Here is a 14418-nt window from a genome sequence, read left to right on the forward strand (position 1 = left end):
CCTATTCCAGGGGTGAAGCCGGGGCCTCGAGTATATGCAAGGCCAGGCTGCAGTGCAACAACATCGGCCGAGAGACCTAGGCAGGGTCGGGTCAATCGTAGTGGAGGCTTCTTTTGCGCCCTAATTTGGCGGCGATTGTTTTCTTTCCTCAGCATTGGAAGAGAGGTGACCTTGCTTGCGACTGACTGTGGGTGGGGGTCCCCGTCCCTCGGACCTGGTGTAGATTCCCGCCGGGGTTCAGCGGGTCGGGACCCCGGCCTGCGGCGTTAAGCCGGGTGAACGCGGCTGTAGATAACAACGGGTCACTGTCCACGCTTGCCTTTTCGTGATCCTGTTTGTCCCCCCGGAGATGCCAGATTCACCCGGGGAGCTGATTGTGATTGGTATCGGGCGTGAGACTATGGATCGAACGGTGTCTGAGCCATCGCTGAGGTCAATATTGGCAGAACTTTGGGTGTTTCACTCACAAGTGGATGTTTTATTGACTAAAATGGATGCAAGCCTATCTGGAATGCTACTTGTGGTACCGGACCCTGCCCCACTGTTGGAACATCAATCTGCAGCCACTCAAGCCGCGGCCATTTTGACCCTGTGCGAGGACCCCATGGGGGAGCGAGTATTGGAACCATCGGATGGTGCCCTGGAAGATGGTGTCCCCGAGGTCGTGAGTGTACCAACGCATCTTCCATCAATATTGACTTTGGAGGTATCGAATGGGGTTCCCCCCCCGGAGACTTGTGTTGTAGACTCTTCTCCTAACTTGTGGTCGTCTCCTCCCTTTTTGGAGATTTTACGATCCCGGGGCAAGAAATATCGGGACTGTCCAGCTAGGAGAGGGAGACTTTCTGCGCCTGAAGTTCTCGAGGACTTACTAGCTGCAAGTGGCAATGGATTGCCTTTCGGTGACTTCCTTCTCCTCTATGACTCGTTTGTGTGATTTTGGGTCTTGCTGGGGAGGGTTCGTGTGCTGGTTCGAAAGGGTCAAGGTTAAGATCAATTAAATCGGGACGGTTTGGAATGGCTATTATGGACGCTCGATCTGCAATGGTTTGATTCAAGAGGCTGGGCGGTGTATCACAGTGCCCCCTAATTTCTTTTATAAGGGTCGCTTTACATCTGTCTTTTTGCGACAGGGGGTGTCTGTTTTTGGCGGGGGGACTAAGGGGCCGGGAGCACATACGAATAGGCCCTCCTCCATTCTTCTTTTTCCTTCTTTTAGGGTTTAAGTTACTTGGGGCGACAGGCACGCTGCTAGTGGGGTTAGGCTATAGCCATCAGCAGGGGTGCAGGGTGGGGGGTTGGAGGTTTTTTTTATTTTGCCTTTTTTATTTTCTATGGGCCTTTTTCTCCCTTCCCTTTCTTTCCTTTAGGATCAGTATGGTTTGTGATTTATTCTGATTTTACTGTGTTCTGGAATTTAGTGCCCATGCTCCTTACATTAGTCGGACTTCCGGGTGGGCAGTCCCTGAGAACTGGCGTTCACGAAAATGTATACTTTATTGTTGTTTACTCCGATTCATAAGCATTGACGTCAGAGTTCCACATACGGCTGTTTCTAGATGCATATCCTGTTTTCTTGGCCTGTCCCCCGTATCCTTTTGTTTGATTGTATGGCACCTGATCCGTTTATTTAGATAATATAAAATAAAACCTCTATTATATCCTGTGACCTATTCATGCGTTCTAATGCAAGTTCTATCCTGAATCGCTGCCGGACCTCAAGGTTGTCGGCTGATGAGCTGTGTTGTACCACGATATATTGGGTTCTAATTATGTTTTGCGGCCGGCCCCTGAGGTTATAGGCCCACACTTGTATTTTATGAATGCTGCAATAAAGGTTTTTAAAAAAAACAAAACAAAAAAAAAACCTTACCTACAATTTCTTTGGAAAAATCATCTTTATCAGTTCAAGGCTCTCCCCTTCGGGCTTTCGTCCGCCCTTTGGTGTTTTACCAAGGTAATGAGAGCAGTAGCTTCCTTCCTAAGAGAACGGGGTGTTCGTCTTATTATTTACCTCGACGACATCTTAATAATGTCCCAGGACCTGCCTCAGATTCACATCGACCTGGAAACGGTTATGAATCTGCTGGAAAGTCTAGGTTTCATTGTCAACAAAGAGAAGTCTATTCTAACCCCCACCAAATCTCTGGAGTTTCTGGGTTTCACTGTAGACACTTCCAAGTGCCTTCTCCTTTTACCTCCTTCAACAATCTCGAAGATCAAGAAAGAGATTCGTCATGTCTTAAGACAGGCAGACATCCCTTTAAGGGAACTGGCAAGACTTCTAGGTCTCTTATCTTCTTCCATTCAATTACCGGGCCTTACAAAGGATAAATGGAAGGGCGTTGAGGTCCAGTCTTTGGTACGAAGACCGAATCACCCTAGATTTGGAAGCCAAAACAGAACTGAACTGGTGGTTAAAAAACCTGGAAGCTTGGAATGGGAAAGCAATTTTCGGGTCAGAACCGGATTTTGTGCTGGAATCAGACGCTTCCCTTCATGGTTGGGGTGCTTGTTTCCTAGACCAGAATACAGGAGGTGTCTGGTCTCAGGAGGAGTCATCTCACCACATCAATTTCCTAGAACTTACTGCTGGCCTATACGCCCTTATGAGTTTCACTCAATTTAAGGGAGATCGGTTGTTCTGAAAATGGACAATGTTTCGGCAGTGGCCTACATCAATCGGTTGGGAGGTACAAAGTCTGCCGACTTTTTGAACCTAGCAAGGAAACTCTGGATGTTCTGTTTAGAACACAAAATTGCCCTCAGAGCAGAATACTACACAGGGAAGTCGAATGTTTCTGCCGATTGGAATTCCAGATTCCTTTCGGACTACAGCGATTGGAACTAAACGTCGCTTACTTCGACTCACTAAATTTTTATTGGGGTCCATTAGAGATAGACCTATTTGCGAGCCGTCTCACTTTTCAACTAGAGCGTTACTTCAGCAGCGTTACTTCACAGGAAGTGAACGCATTTCTCCAAACCTGGTCAGCGATCAATGCTTATGACTTTCCCCCATTCGCAATGATACAGAGAGTCCTGCAGAAAGTGAGGCAAGATCGATGCTCTCTAGTCTTAATAACTCCCTTCTGGCCATCACAGGCGTGGTTCCCCACTGTTCTGGAACTGACCTTCGAAATTCCATTTCTGATACCTTCCCTGAAAGATCTCCTTACAGACGTAAACGGAGACCCTCACCTAATGACCCAATCAGGGAGTTTGAACCTTCTTGCCTGGAGAGTGTCAGGCGATCTAACGAAGTCTCAGGACTTTCGTCATCAGCTTCTACTCTCCTCAGAGAGTCATGGGTACCGGGAACTCTCTACAGATATAACAATATCTGGAAATACTGGCTTCGTTGGTGCATGGAGAGGGATTTGGATCCCACTCAAGCACCTATTGTTGATATAGTGAATTTCCTCGCTGAACTCTTCGACAAGGGATTGAGTTATAGATCAATCAACTGTTATAGATCGGCGATCTCTGCTGGTCATGTCCTCTTTAACGGCAAGTCAATCTGTAAAAATGTGATTGTTTGTAGGGTAATGAAGAGCATTCGCCCCCAAGGCCGAAATATGATACTCTCTGGGATGTGAATTTGATTCTAGATCTCTTCACTTCCTGGCCAGATAATTAATTTTTGAGCATAAAGTTTCTTTCTTTTAAACTCACAACTCTTCTTTGCCTTATCTCCTGTCGTAGAGTTTCTGATGTTAAAGCTCTGGAGATTTCTAATAGGTCATATAATTTATTTGGAGTAAAATTTTAGGTCTATAGAAGAACCAAGACCATTTCTGATTCAATCTTCTTTCCTCGTTTCGATCCTTCTCCGAAACTTTGTGTAGTTGAATATATGAAAGCGTATATGACAATGTCTAATCTTCGACCGCTTAATGAGAACCAACTTCTCATTTCCTTCGTTAAGCCTCATAAGGCTATTTCCTCCACTTCCATTGCCAGATGGGTTAAGTCTGTTATGTCTCTAGCTGGTATTGATATTTCCAAATTTCAAGCTCATTCTCTTAGAGGTGCCATGGCAAGTAAGTCTCTTTGGTCCAGAGGTAAGTTGGATGATATCCTTAAAGCTGCTGACTGGTCTAATGCAAGTACCTTTGCAAGGCATTATTTTAAACAATTGAACACATGTCTAATGTAGTTTTACAGGGCTACCATCATGCATAATGTAGCCTCCGTTCTTGTAATGAAATTGCGATTCTCCTATTTTCATGCCTAGAGAATCTAGATTTCATTGAAGACACGGAGGCTCACATTATCCCACCCAACCCATCCCGGTTTGGTATTGGGTATAATTTAACATGATGTTATTCATAATCTTAATGTTATGTATTTTGAAATGTTTATAATTTATTGTTCAATTGTTCACCTGGTTTTGAAACAGTTTACATTGTTTTTTAGGATACAATTTTCATTGTCCTCTTTCTTTCAGATAACCCTTCTACTTAATCTACTTTTGACGTTTCATCATCAGGAGATCGATCATTTGTCTTCTTCTTCTTCAATTTTGCTTCTATTTACTTTGAATCTCCTGGAATCTACTGGATCTATTTTCGCCAGATTTAAAAGAGGCTGATGGTTGCTATGTGTAATGTCTTACTTTATCTCAGTGTTCTTTTTGGAACCTTTATATTGTGATGCGACTGGCTTGGATCTGCAATTAAAAGTCATTGCATAATGTGAGCCTCCATGTCTAATGAAATCTAGATTCTCTAGGCATGAAAATAGGAGAATCACAATTCTCTCTTAAGTGTCTATGCAGGATTGAAATGAAGACAGCTTAAGAGATTATTTTTGATTGCTCCGGGGTCCCCGCACATGAGCTGGACTATTCACTTGATTATGACTATAACAGAGATACCCCTACTACAGAACTGGCGTTACAGGTAAGAAACTACTCCTAACTAGCCACACGATGGAGTCTGAAATTGGGGTCCATAATTACTGCGAACTCTATATCCCTGGCGCTGGATACTATTCATAAATCAGTACATTCTTCTAGTTTAAGGCTACAATCATATAGAACCATTTGCTCATTGTATTATACCCCTGCACGGATTGTAAAATGGGATGCAGTTAATCCAACTAGCGATCGGACTAAATGTCCAAGATGTGATCTATTTGCAACTGACCTTGAGCATATGTTTGGCTTATGTCCATCATTAATAACATTTTGGGGTGGAGTGGAGAAAACGGTGTCTCATAAACTTAGCAGACCTATCTCATTTACGGTAACAGATATACTATTGGTCCACAATCAGGCAATCCTATTCAGAAAGAACTCATAAGCATTTTACTGTCTTGTGCTAGGCTTGCTATTGCTCGCGCGTGGATTGCACGGGACCCACCATCGACGGCAGAATGGTGGGCCATTGTTAAAGATACATATAATATGGAATGTGCACTAGCTAAAATAAGGGGGGTGAGATTGTTACTTAAATTAGGAAAAATCTGGGGTGACTTTGTGTGATTGTAAGTGGGAAATTTGCTTTGCCTAAAATGTCTTTAAGAAAGGCTATATTCGAGGAGGAGCCAAGATGGCGGACGGGACGGACGTGTGAGCTCCCGGCTCCGCAAGCCGTCTGCTTCTTCATGACTATCCTGATACTTGTTCGCCCCTACACCGAGCTGAAACGGAGACGCTAATGCGCTGCAGCTGCTGGCGTTCTTTTGAGGTCTCCGCCGGCTGTTTTGGTGCAAGACCCGGGACGTGTGCTGACCTCCGAGGCGGTCCCTGAAGCCCTCGCCGCTCACCGTCGCTGAGCACTGCTGGACGCTACCGGTGAGACGAGCTGGGGGGGCGCCGCTGACTGCGGATGCACGATCGATTGCGGGAGCTGCTGGTGCTGACCCCTTCCTTCACGCTGGTCTCCCCTTTGGCGGAGGAGAATTTCCCTGTGTGGTCGGCGTCCCATTCGGCGCTTTCCTAAGCTACGCTGCCTGAGAGCTGCACAGACTCCATCTTGTGGCGCCTTCCTAGCTGTTTACTGCCTGCATCGGTAGGGGGTGAGGGGGCCTCATCCTACACGGCCCCCTGTTTGCGAGCTGCTTTCCCTCGATGATTCTAATGCCCAAGCTTGCTTATAACGAGGTCGCCCCCCCCCCTTTTTGAGTGGACTCACTGTAGAGGTGGTGGAAGCGCTGCTCTCCCGGGCTGAGTGAGGGCTGTTCCACAATACTTCTCCTGTGCTGCTCTGCCTGTCCTTGAGCGAGAGACCACACCGAGGATTTCGCTGCCAATATGGACTGTCCGATAATGCAGGGGGATTGGATCGATGCGGATGTCCTGGCTGCCCTTGATGATCTGCGGGCAACATGGCGGAGAAACGTCCGGGAGCTGGCACGGAAGATCGAGGCGGCTGTGCCTGAAACAAAGCGATCGAGTCATGCTGGCCCCCTGGTACTTCAAACTATCCCTGCATTGGATACATTGTTATCGTGTGAGACGGCGAAAGAGATGCGTGTCCTGGGCAACAATGTTGTGCGCTTCCCTGTCGAAGAGACTGCGGATACAATGTCTCCCTCCACCCCAGCTATTGTGCCTCTGCCTGTGCACTCGTTCCCGGGGGCCTGCTTCCCGGTCTTTCAGTTATTGACCCCTTCGGACACTTCTGCTCCTAGTGCTCCTTTTCCGCACGGGAAGAGTGTGTACTATCCTGTTACGAAGGGGAAGTTAGTCCCTGTTGATACTGTACTGGTTGCTGACTTTATACCTTCGTTTCTTCCTCCTCTGCCTCGTTGTTGTCGGGAGCAGCCATTTTGCTCCTTTGTCCTGCCTGAGGGAGGCTTGCAGTGGTGGATATGCTTGGAGGGTTTTCAGCGTTCGGGACAGGGATGAAGGCGACCTCCTCGTTGGTACTGATTGCTTGGCTGACGGAGACCCGGACTGACCTTCATTCTTGATATGTTTCTTGTGTGGTATATCCTGATTTTTCTTACTTCATATTGCAGCTGATTTGTCCTATTGTCTACTCTTGCTTACGGGGGGCGGTGTTGTGCTGGCCTGGGGTCCTGGGTGTTACTGATCCTGGCTCTCCGGGACCACTGTGTTCCGACTCTACTGATGTATGCGGTGTAGGAGCTATTTACGGCTGGGGAGTCCGGGAGCTCTGATGTTGGGTGGGCTCCTCCCCACCTTCTTTTCTTGGGAGCCGTAGATTAGTTTATACTTTTCTCCCTCCCTATATTTAAAGTGCTATAGCGGTTTTCTTCTTTCTTACACTCCTTTTCCTTTCTTCTTTACTTAGTCAATATTTCGGGTTCTTTAGTGGGCGACAGACACGCTGCCGGGGGGAGGGGGGGGTAGGCCGTAGCCTCCGCATTAGTGTAGGGTGGGGGGGGGGGGATTTCATTTCCACTTTTGTTTCTATGGGCCTTATTTTATGTATATTCTTTGCGCTTTTCTTAACTCGCTTCTGTTCTGGGTCCGCGATAAAGGTTAGTAGGGAGTGGGTGGTGCTGTTAATGGTGCGCAAATGCTGACTGACACTCTTGTGGTTTTACCTTGCACCGTTAGGCTATTTGGGACGTTTACCTGTACCGATGGTTTCAGGGATATTGCTGCCTGTTCATGTTGGGACGTTACTGTACGGACTCAGTTCTCCTTATTTCCTATTCTTCATTGATTTGCATTTAGGGGGGGGGTAAAATTTCAAAATTAACCCTAAATTGCTCCTTCTCCTCGGCGACATGATTTACCCAGTGTAACGTTACTTGATTGTTGCGATGCCGTCTGCTGCCGCTGGGGAACTGTATTGCTTGCACTTGTGCCTTAAAGTATCGTGGCCGGCCTGACGGTTGTAGGCCCGTATTTGTTCACCTTGTTATGCACAATAAAGGTTTATAAAAAATAAAAAAAAATAAAAAAGAAAGGCTATATTCTTTTTCTTTTTTCGCCTTTTCCCAATATTATTATGTATTACTTTTCAATTTTAGTTATACTTGGCCCTTTATATGTTGCTTTTTGTATTTTGTATGTTGAAATATTTCCTTTTTTTTAATGTTATACTCTGACCTCATGTTATCAATAAAGAATAAAAAAAAATAAAAAAAGAATGTTGTGGAGCCGTATTCCAGTAGCGCAAGTCAGTAAGATCCTGATTTTTTTTTTAAGTGTACACGAATTCATGGTATAAGTACAGGAATAAATGCTCGTCCTACACACTTAATAAAGCTGACAAACACAAAGAAAGAACTTGCCTGAGAGTGAAGAATAATTCCAATGAAACAATGAGAAAGATGAACACTGTCCGTTGTTAAAACAACTGTTCCACCAATGATAGGAATAGCTGCTAATTAGGTCTTTTGGCTCTAAAATCACTCATCACCAATTAAATAATCCAAATTTCTAATGAAAAACAGATTGTAGTTGTATTATATTTATTCCAGGGAAGAACACAACATGAAAGACCTCAGGGTTCTCAAATCTAAAGCAACATGGATAGAACATACACTACTAGAGATTACCTAAAAAGGAGACAACATGATTGGGTTCACCCTAGGCATTCTTTGGCAGAGTTGGAGCAGTCTAGAGGGAATTTGGGAGAAGGATCTTCGATGAATGGGCAGAAAAGAGTGAGAGAAGACAACGTGGCCCTCTTCGCATGGAAGCTCTTAGAGCTCATGTCCTTGAATACTGTTGGAATATCAACTGCAACGGTCTTGTGCACACATGAAATCAAAATTGAACAGTATATATTTGTATTCAACACATCAAGACAATATTTGCTGTTGTTTTTTGGGTTCCTTTAATGTGTGTTAGCACAGAGAACAGCCAGCCGACACGTGTTTCGCCAGAGAAATAGTTGTCTCCGACTCTTCAGGGTCAAAGTCACAGTAGACTGTATGTATAATCCCAAGAAAACTACAGCAAATTGTGTCTTGATGTGTTGAATACAAACATATTGTTCAATTTTGATTTTATGTGTGCACGGGACCATTGCAATTGTTGTATGTGGTTGGTTTTCCACCACAAAGTAAGGGGTTAGTATGGTCGCCCCTTTCCTGTCAGCACCATAATAAATAGATCTGTGTCCAATTGACCTCCGTAGACTTTGCAGAGCCCCACTTGTTCTTTTACACTAAAACCCTAGTTCTTAGCATCATACTGTTGGAATATCTACTGCTAAATATTGTGCTAGAAAAAAACTGTAGCCAAAATATTGACAATAAATGTCTATCGAAGGCAGGCACATATGACGTAGTATAGACTTAATACACTTAACCTTACATTTATGTACCCTGAAAATATGTTACATAGATGAAAAATTAAACATTCGGCGTGTGTCCTCAACCACTATGATCTGACTTGAGCTTTAGGTTTTATAATAACATGAGATCATACTGTTGCCCCATCCTAGAATGGGAGGTCCTCCTTTTGAAACATAAATCTTGACTTCTATATTTGGGTTTGATACCATTCCCAGCCACACTCTTGTAAATACTCCAGGGGAATGTTGTGTACCTTAACCTCAAATGCTCTATGAGGGCCCACGTCCCTCCTTTCCACACAGAATGTTGCCTTAGGCATGTTCTTCCTTTCTTATGTTCCGGTTGGCGCTTTCACTCCATTCTTTTTCCTCTTTGTCATCTGATGCAAAGCACTCAGTTTCATTTTATTTTTCAGAAATGGCAACTACCTTATTCTTCCGCCCTAGCACGTGTGCAGTGTATTTTCTCTTGCTATACTTCCAGCAGTCTCAATTACTGGCATAAAAGCTTCCACATTTGTTGCACATTTGCTTTCCACACCATTTCCTTCTGTTTAACCCTTAAAATCACTTGCGAGAACCCTTACGACTAGCCATTTGTTTTCCCCGCTGCCCTTCCTTTGTTGTTCCTCTCCACTATTGCTACATCTCTACTCTTCCGAGACATGGTTACTGCGTTTTTGAGGGTGGGGTTTCTTACCACTCCATGTCTCTCCTGCATTATTTTGCTTGAGCAGTCAACCTAATCAATGTATTAGTCATGGGATCAAAATTGACTTTGTATACATTTCAGTAAGCCCATCGACAAACTCATCTACAGACTTTTTCAATCTCTTTATCGATGTATGGAATTATGATGAGCCATTAAAATGTTGACATCCTTCAGAAATCACATTTGTAGTCTGGACTTTGCTTCTCTGTATGTGTCTGTTAACGGTCTCTCTTGGTCATTGACCTCAGCAGACAAGAACTTGAAGAAGTGCTGAAATCCTTTCCATATGCATGCAATGACAGTGCTTTTTTTTCCTTTCTGGAGTAAAGCTTAAACCATCTAGGTGCTCTAGATACATTTCAAAGATTTCCATCCACTCCTATTACTCATTTCTTGGCAGACTTGTAAAAAAAGATGGATGGGGAAATTATGGCTTGTGCATTTTCTAGATATTCTGTTTTTCTCTGTAAGCTGTGTATTCCCTACTCATGTTTGTCCTAGATGGACAAGTTACTTACCTTCGGTAACCCCTTATCTGGTAGAGACATGATCTAGCTGCAAATTCCTTACCTTTGAACTTCCAAGCGCCAGGCTGGATCCGGAAGATTTTTCTAAGCAGTACCCCTACACACCGGTAGGTGGAGTCGGTTGACCTTGCGTGACGTTGTCGGCATCCTTTTTTGCCGTGACTTCCGCGTCGTTAATATAACCACCACTCTGTCATGTTATGTTATTATGGTGCTTCTATAGCGCACGGCTACTCCGGGGAGGGTCCCGGCGCTGTCGGAGCCTCACCAGTCAAAGGAGAAGAGCAGAATGAAACAGGCGGTATCGGCCCCATAATAAAAGGGCAGAGGTGGGAGAAACTTATTGCTGAAACAACCAGGTGTTCAAGTCCTTCCTGAATGTCAAGAGATTGGAGCAGGATCTGAGCGTGAGAGGAAGGTCGTTCCACAGTATGGGTGCCAGATGTTTAAAGGCGCGACCGCCGAGGCGAGCCCGGTGTATCCTAGGGGTGACTGCCCTAGCTTGTGATGAAGAGCGAAGGGATCTCGAGGGGCGGTAGAACGTGATCCACTTTCGAAGGTAGCGGGCACCAAGACCATGCAGGGCTTTAAAGGCAATGGTCAAGGCCTTGAAAGCGATCCGCTTCTTAATGGGCAACCAGTGGAGGGTGGCGTGTTGACATCAGTTGGTTTCACAACTTTCCAAGCCAGAAGCACAGAGCAATGAAGTGAATGATCATGGTGTGTTAAAAAAGACAAAAAAAGACAACTAGGGTCCTGAAGGGGGACAGCCCTGAAACCAACAATTCCGCAGTGCGGGGAGGATGGGTGGGTCGGTAAGAAATCTGAGTCTAGATCCATGTACAAAGGTGTGAAAAGAAAGTGATGTATTTGCGCTTGTGTGCACCTATTGTGGTTCCAGCCGTCACTTCTGGGATGGAGTGGAGCCGCGGATGCTGCGTACCAGCATGCAGGTTCTATGCGGAAACAGCTTCTGCATCCAGTTTGGCACCTGAGGATATTCTGAAGTTGAGGAATCTGCAGTTAGAAGTATCCATCAGAAAAATCGACAGCACAAAAGGAAAAGAAAATGTGCATACAGGCGAGGTAATATTGTCTAATAGAGAGATAGCTCATGGTGAAGGGGGGGATGATGCAACAAATTATGTGCAAGAGGACCAAGTAAAAAGAGAGTGGTGAAGAGGAAGGAGATTAAAAGTGGGATATGCAGATGTAAGATTTTAGAAAGATTTATGCAGAAAAAGGGTGTAAGTGTCAAGCTGAGTAAGAATCTGCAGAGGCACGTTGTGTGAAGAGGACAGGCGTGACTGAGGCACTCAGAACACTACCCCTTCCACATGCCTTAGTAAGGTTTTTTTCACAGGCTCATATTTTTAGAATTGAAACATTTTCCATTTTAATTATTCACAACAAAAATCATTGTTGCAACTCATTTATCCAATAAAGCTAACAAGCATTAGCCAACAGGTCTAGCCTGTGTCAGGCTGGGACAGAAAGCGGGTCTGGACATTAATATAAAAATGACCACCATTTGTGAATTAGATGGCTAAAAGAAGTGTCCAATGTTTATCAATTTGGGCAGTTTCGACCTTATAAAGACATTTTTTATAAGCATATGATATGGAAGCTGCTTGGATTTGAGCATGCTGCAAGAAATGTTTGTTCTAATATCATGGAAATCAACAGTAAAAACTGCCCAGCAGACCTGAAAACATGCCCACAAACAGCCAAAAAAACTGCCTACACTGTGACCAGTCAGACCAGCCCATCGGGCATGGCCTTAATTGCCCTATAGGCTAGTCCAACCCTGTGATAGATTTTTTTTTTTTATAATCTGGCTTCACAGGGTAGCTGCCACCAGACAATTCTATGAGCATCAGTCGAGAGGGGCTTTTGGTTTGCCAACACGTTGGGAGTCAGGACTACATGTTTTGATCGGGCAGAACTTGTACATTTCCTTAAAAAAAGTGCTTCCCCTCCACCAGCTGTGATCATTTTGTTTATTTATCCAGCTGCCTAAGGTTGAACTCTCAGGAACACACACGTTATTGGAATTCTGTTTCAGTCTCTTAGATAGCTAGATCATTTATGTTGTTTTTCTCTGGCAGCGGCATAGATGAGCGCAGTCATTAATCTACATGGATTTTTAGATTTGGCTTGACAGTGCAACTATCACCTGACCATCAAAGAGCTGCGTGGTACGGTACAGGTTAGAAAGTTAGGTCTTCTTCCCAGTCTTTCATTAACCCGCTGTTGCTCAAAAATGTATGTTGGGGTAGAAATTAATTTATATAATTAAAGTCAACCCTAACCACGATGTTATGTTCTGAATACTGAGTTTGTGCTTCTTCAGACTAAACACTCTTAGAAATGTCAACCGGTATGGGTGACATATGCATCCTACACCTTGCTATCCACTTTGACTTTTTCATACACTGATTTACACATGTATGATTCATTGTCTCTGTATGTGTGTGATCTAAAGTGCTCCAACACATTATACTGGAATGAGAAAGGCCATAAAACAAATTAAATACATGTGAGAGAGGGACTAAGAAGAGTTAAGAGGAACTGTTGGTGATAGTGAGGGAATCGTTGAAGAGCCAAAACAAAGATGGTCATTTCCCGGTGCAAAGTGGAGAAGTGGAGATGTGTGGCTCAATGGTTAGAGCGGCAGACCCTGATGCATAAGTCTGGCTCGGGATCAGGGTTCAATTCCTGCCGGGACCAGGGCTCAATTTCCTCGGACCTGATCATTCTCGCCTCGGTGCCTATTCTAATCATGAGTCCCACTCTGCAACTCTGGGCAATAGCTTGCCTAATCTCCACAACGGCCCCAACAACGCTAGGATGCCTGGCCTCACCTTGGGGGTGCCCAGGAGTGGGCACTTCACAGGAAAAGGCCAGGAAGGGTTCCTTAGTGGTATTCGTCCAAGCGCCGAGATGCCTCCGGGTAGTCGTGCGCTATACAAATACGTAATTATCAAAGTAAGGTCACCATGTACTATGCTTTAGAAGCTAATTCAGTTAAATATCTAATGAAAATGTGTTGTAGAATGCACCATGTATTCCCAAATTGTCTTGGGGGGGTGAAAACAAAGGCTGTAAGCTGTCAGTATTTTGTAACACACAACAACCTTTAAATACCTGTAAATCAAATCAAATCAATCAGCATTTGTAAAATGAAACACGGTCACCCCTAGGAGGTATCTGGGCACTGTGCCTCAGTCGAAAAGAGCCAGGTCTTGAGTCTCCTTCTAAAGTGTGCCAGCGAAGGGGCTGTACAGACTGGAAGGGAAGGTTGTGCCAGGTCTTGGCAGCGATATAGGAGAAGGAGAGGCTGCTGCTGTGTTGGATTTACGGTGTGTGTGCGAAGACGAGTGAAGAGGAGCGCAGGTGTCTAGCGGGTTTGGTGAAAGTTCAGTTGATGGTTGAGGTAGACAGGTCCTAGGACATGGAGGTTTTTGCAGGTGTGCGTGAGGAACTTGAACTGGCATCTTTTCTGGATGGGGAGCTAGTGGAGGTCTCTCAGGTGGGAGGCGATGTTAGTTCAATTTGGGAGGTCCAGGATGAGCCTGGTTGCAGCGTTCTATATGGTCTGGAGCCTTGTGAAGAGCTGGTTGGAGATGCTGGCGTAGAGGGCGTTGCCATAGTCGAGGCAGCTGGTGACGAGGCCTGAGTGACGGTCTTTCTGGTGTTGGTTGGGATCCATCTGAATATTCTGCATAGCATACAAAGTGTGTGGAAGTAGGAGGCAGAGACTGCGTTGACTGGTCGTTTCATGGTCAATTGGCTGTTGTGGATGATGCGGATGTTGCGAGCATGGTTGGCTGGTCGGTGTTGGCATGGGTCAGAGTTCTGCAGGCCAACAGCTGTGGTCCAGTTCGGAGGTGTTAATCCCAAAGATCAGTACTTCAGTTGTGTCGGAGTTGAGAGAGAGGCAGTTGTCTCT

The sequence above is a fragment of the Lissotriton vulgaris genome, chromosome 10, assembly GCF_964263255.1.
Source record: "Lissotriton vulgaris chromosome 10, aLisVul1.2, whole genome shotgun sequence".
NCBI classification, from domain to species: Eukaryota; Metazoa; Chordata; class Amphibia; order Caudata; family Salamandridae; genus Lissotriton; species Lissotriton vulgaris.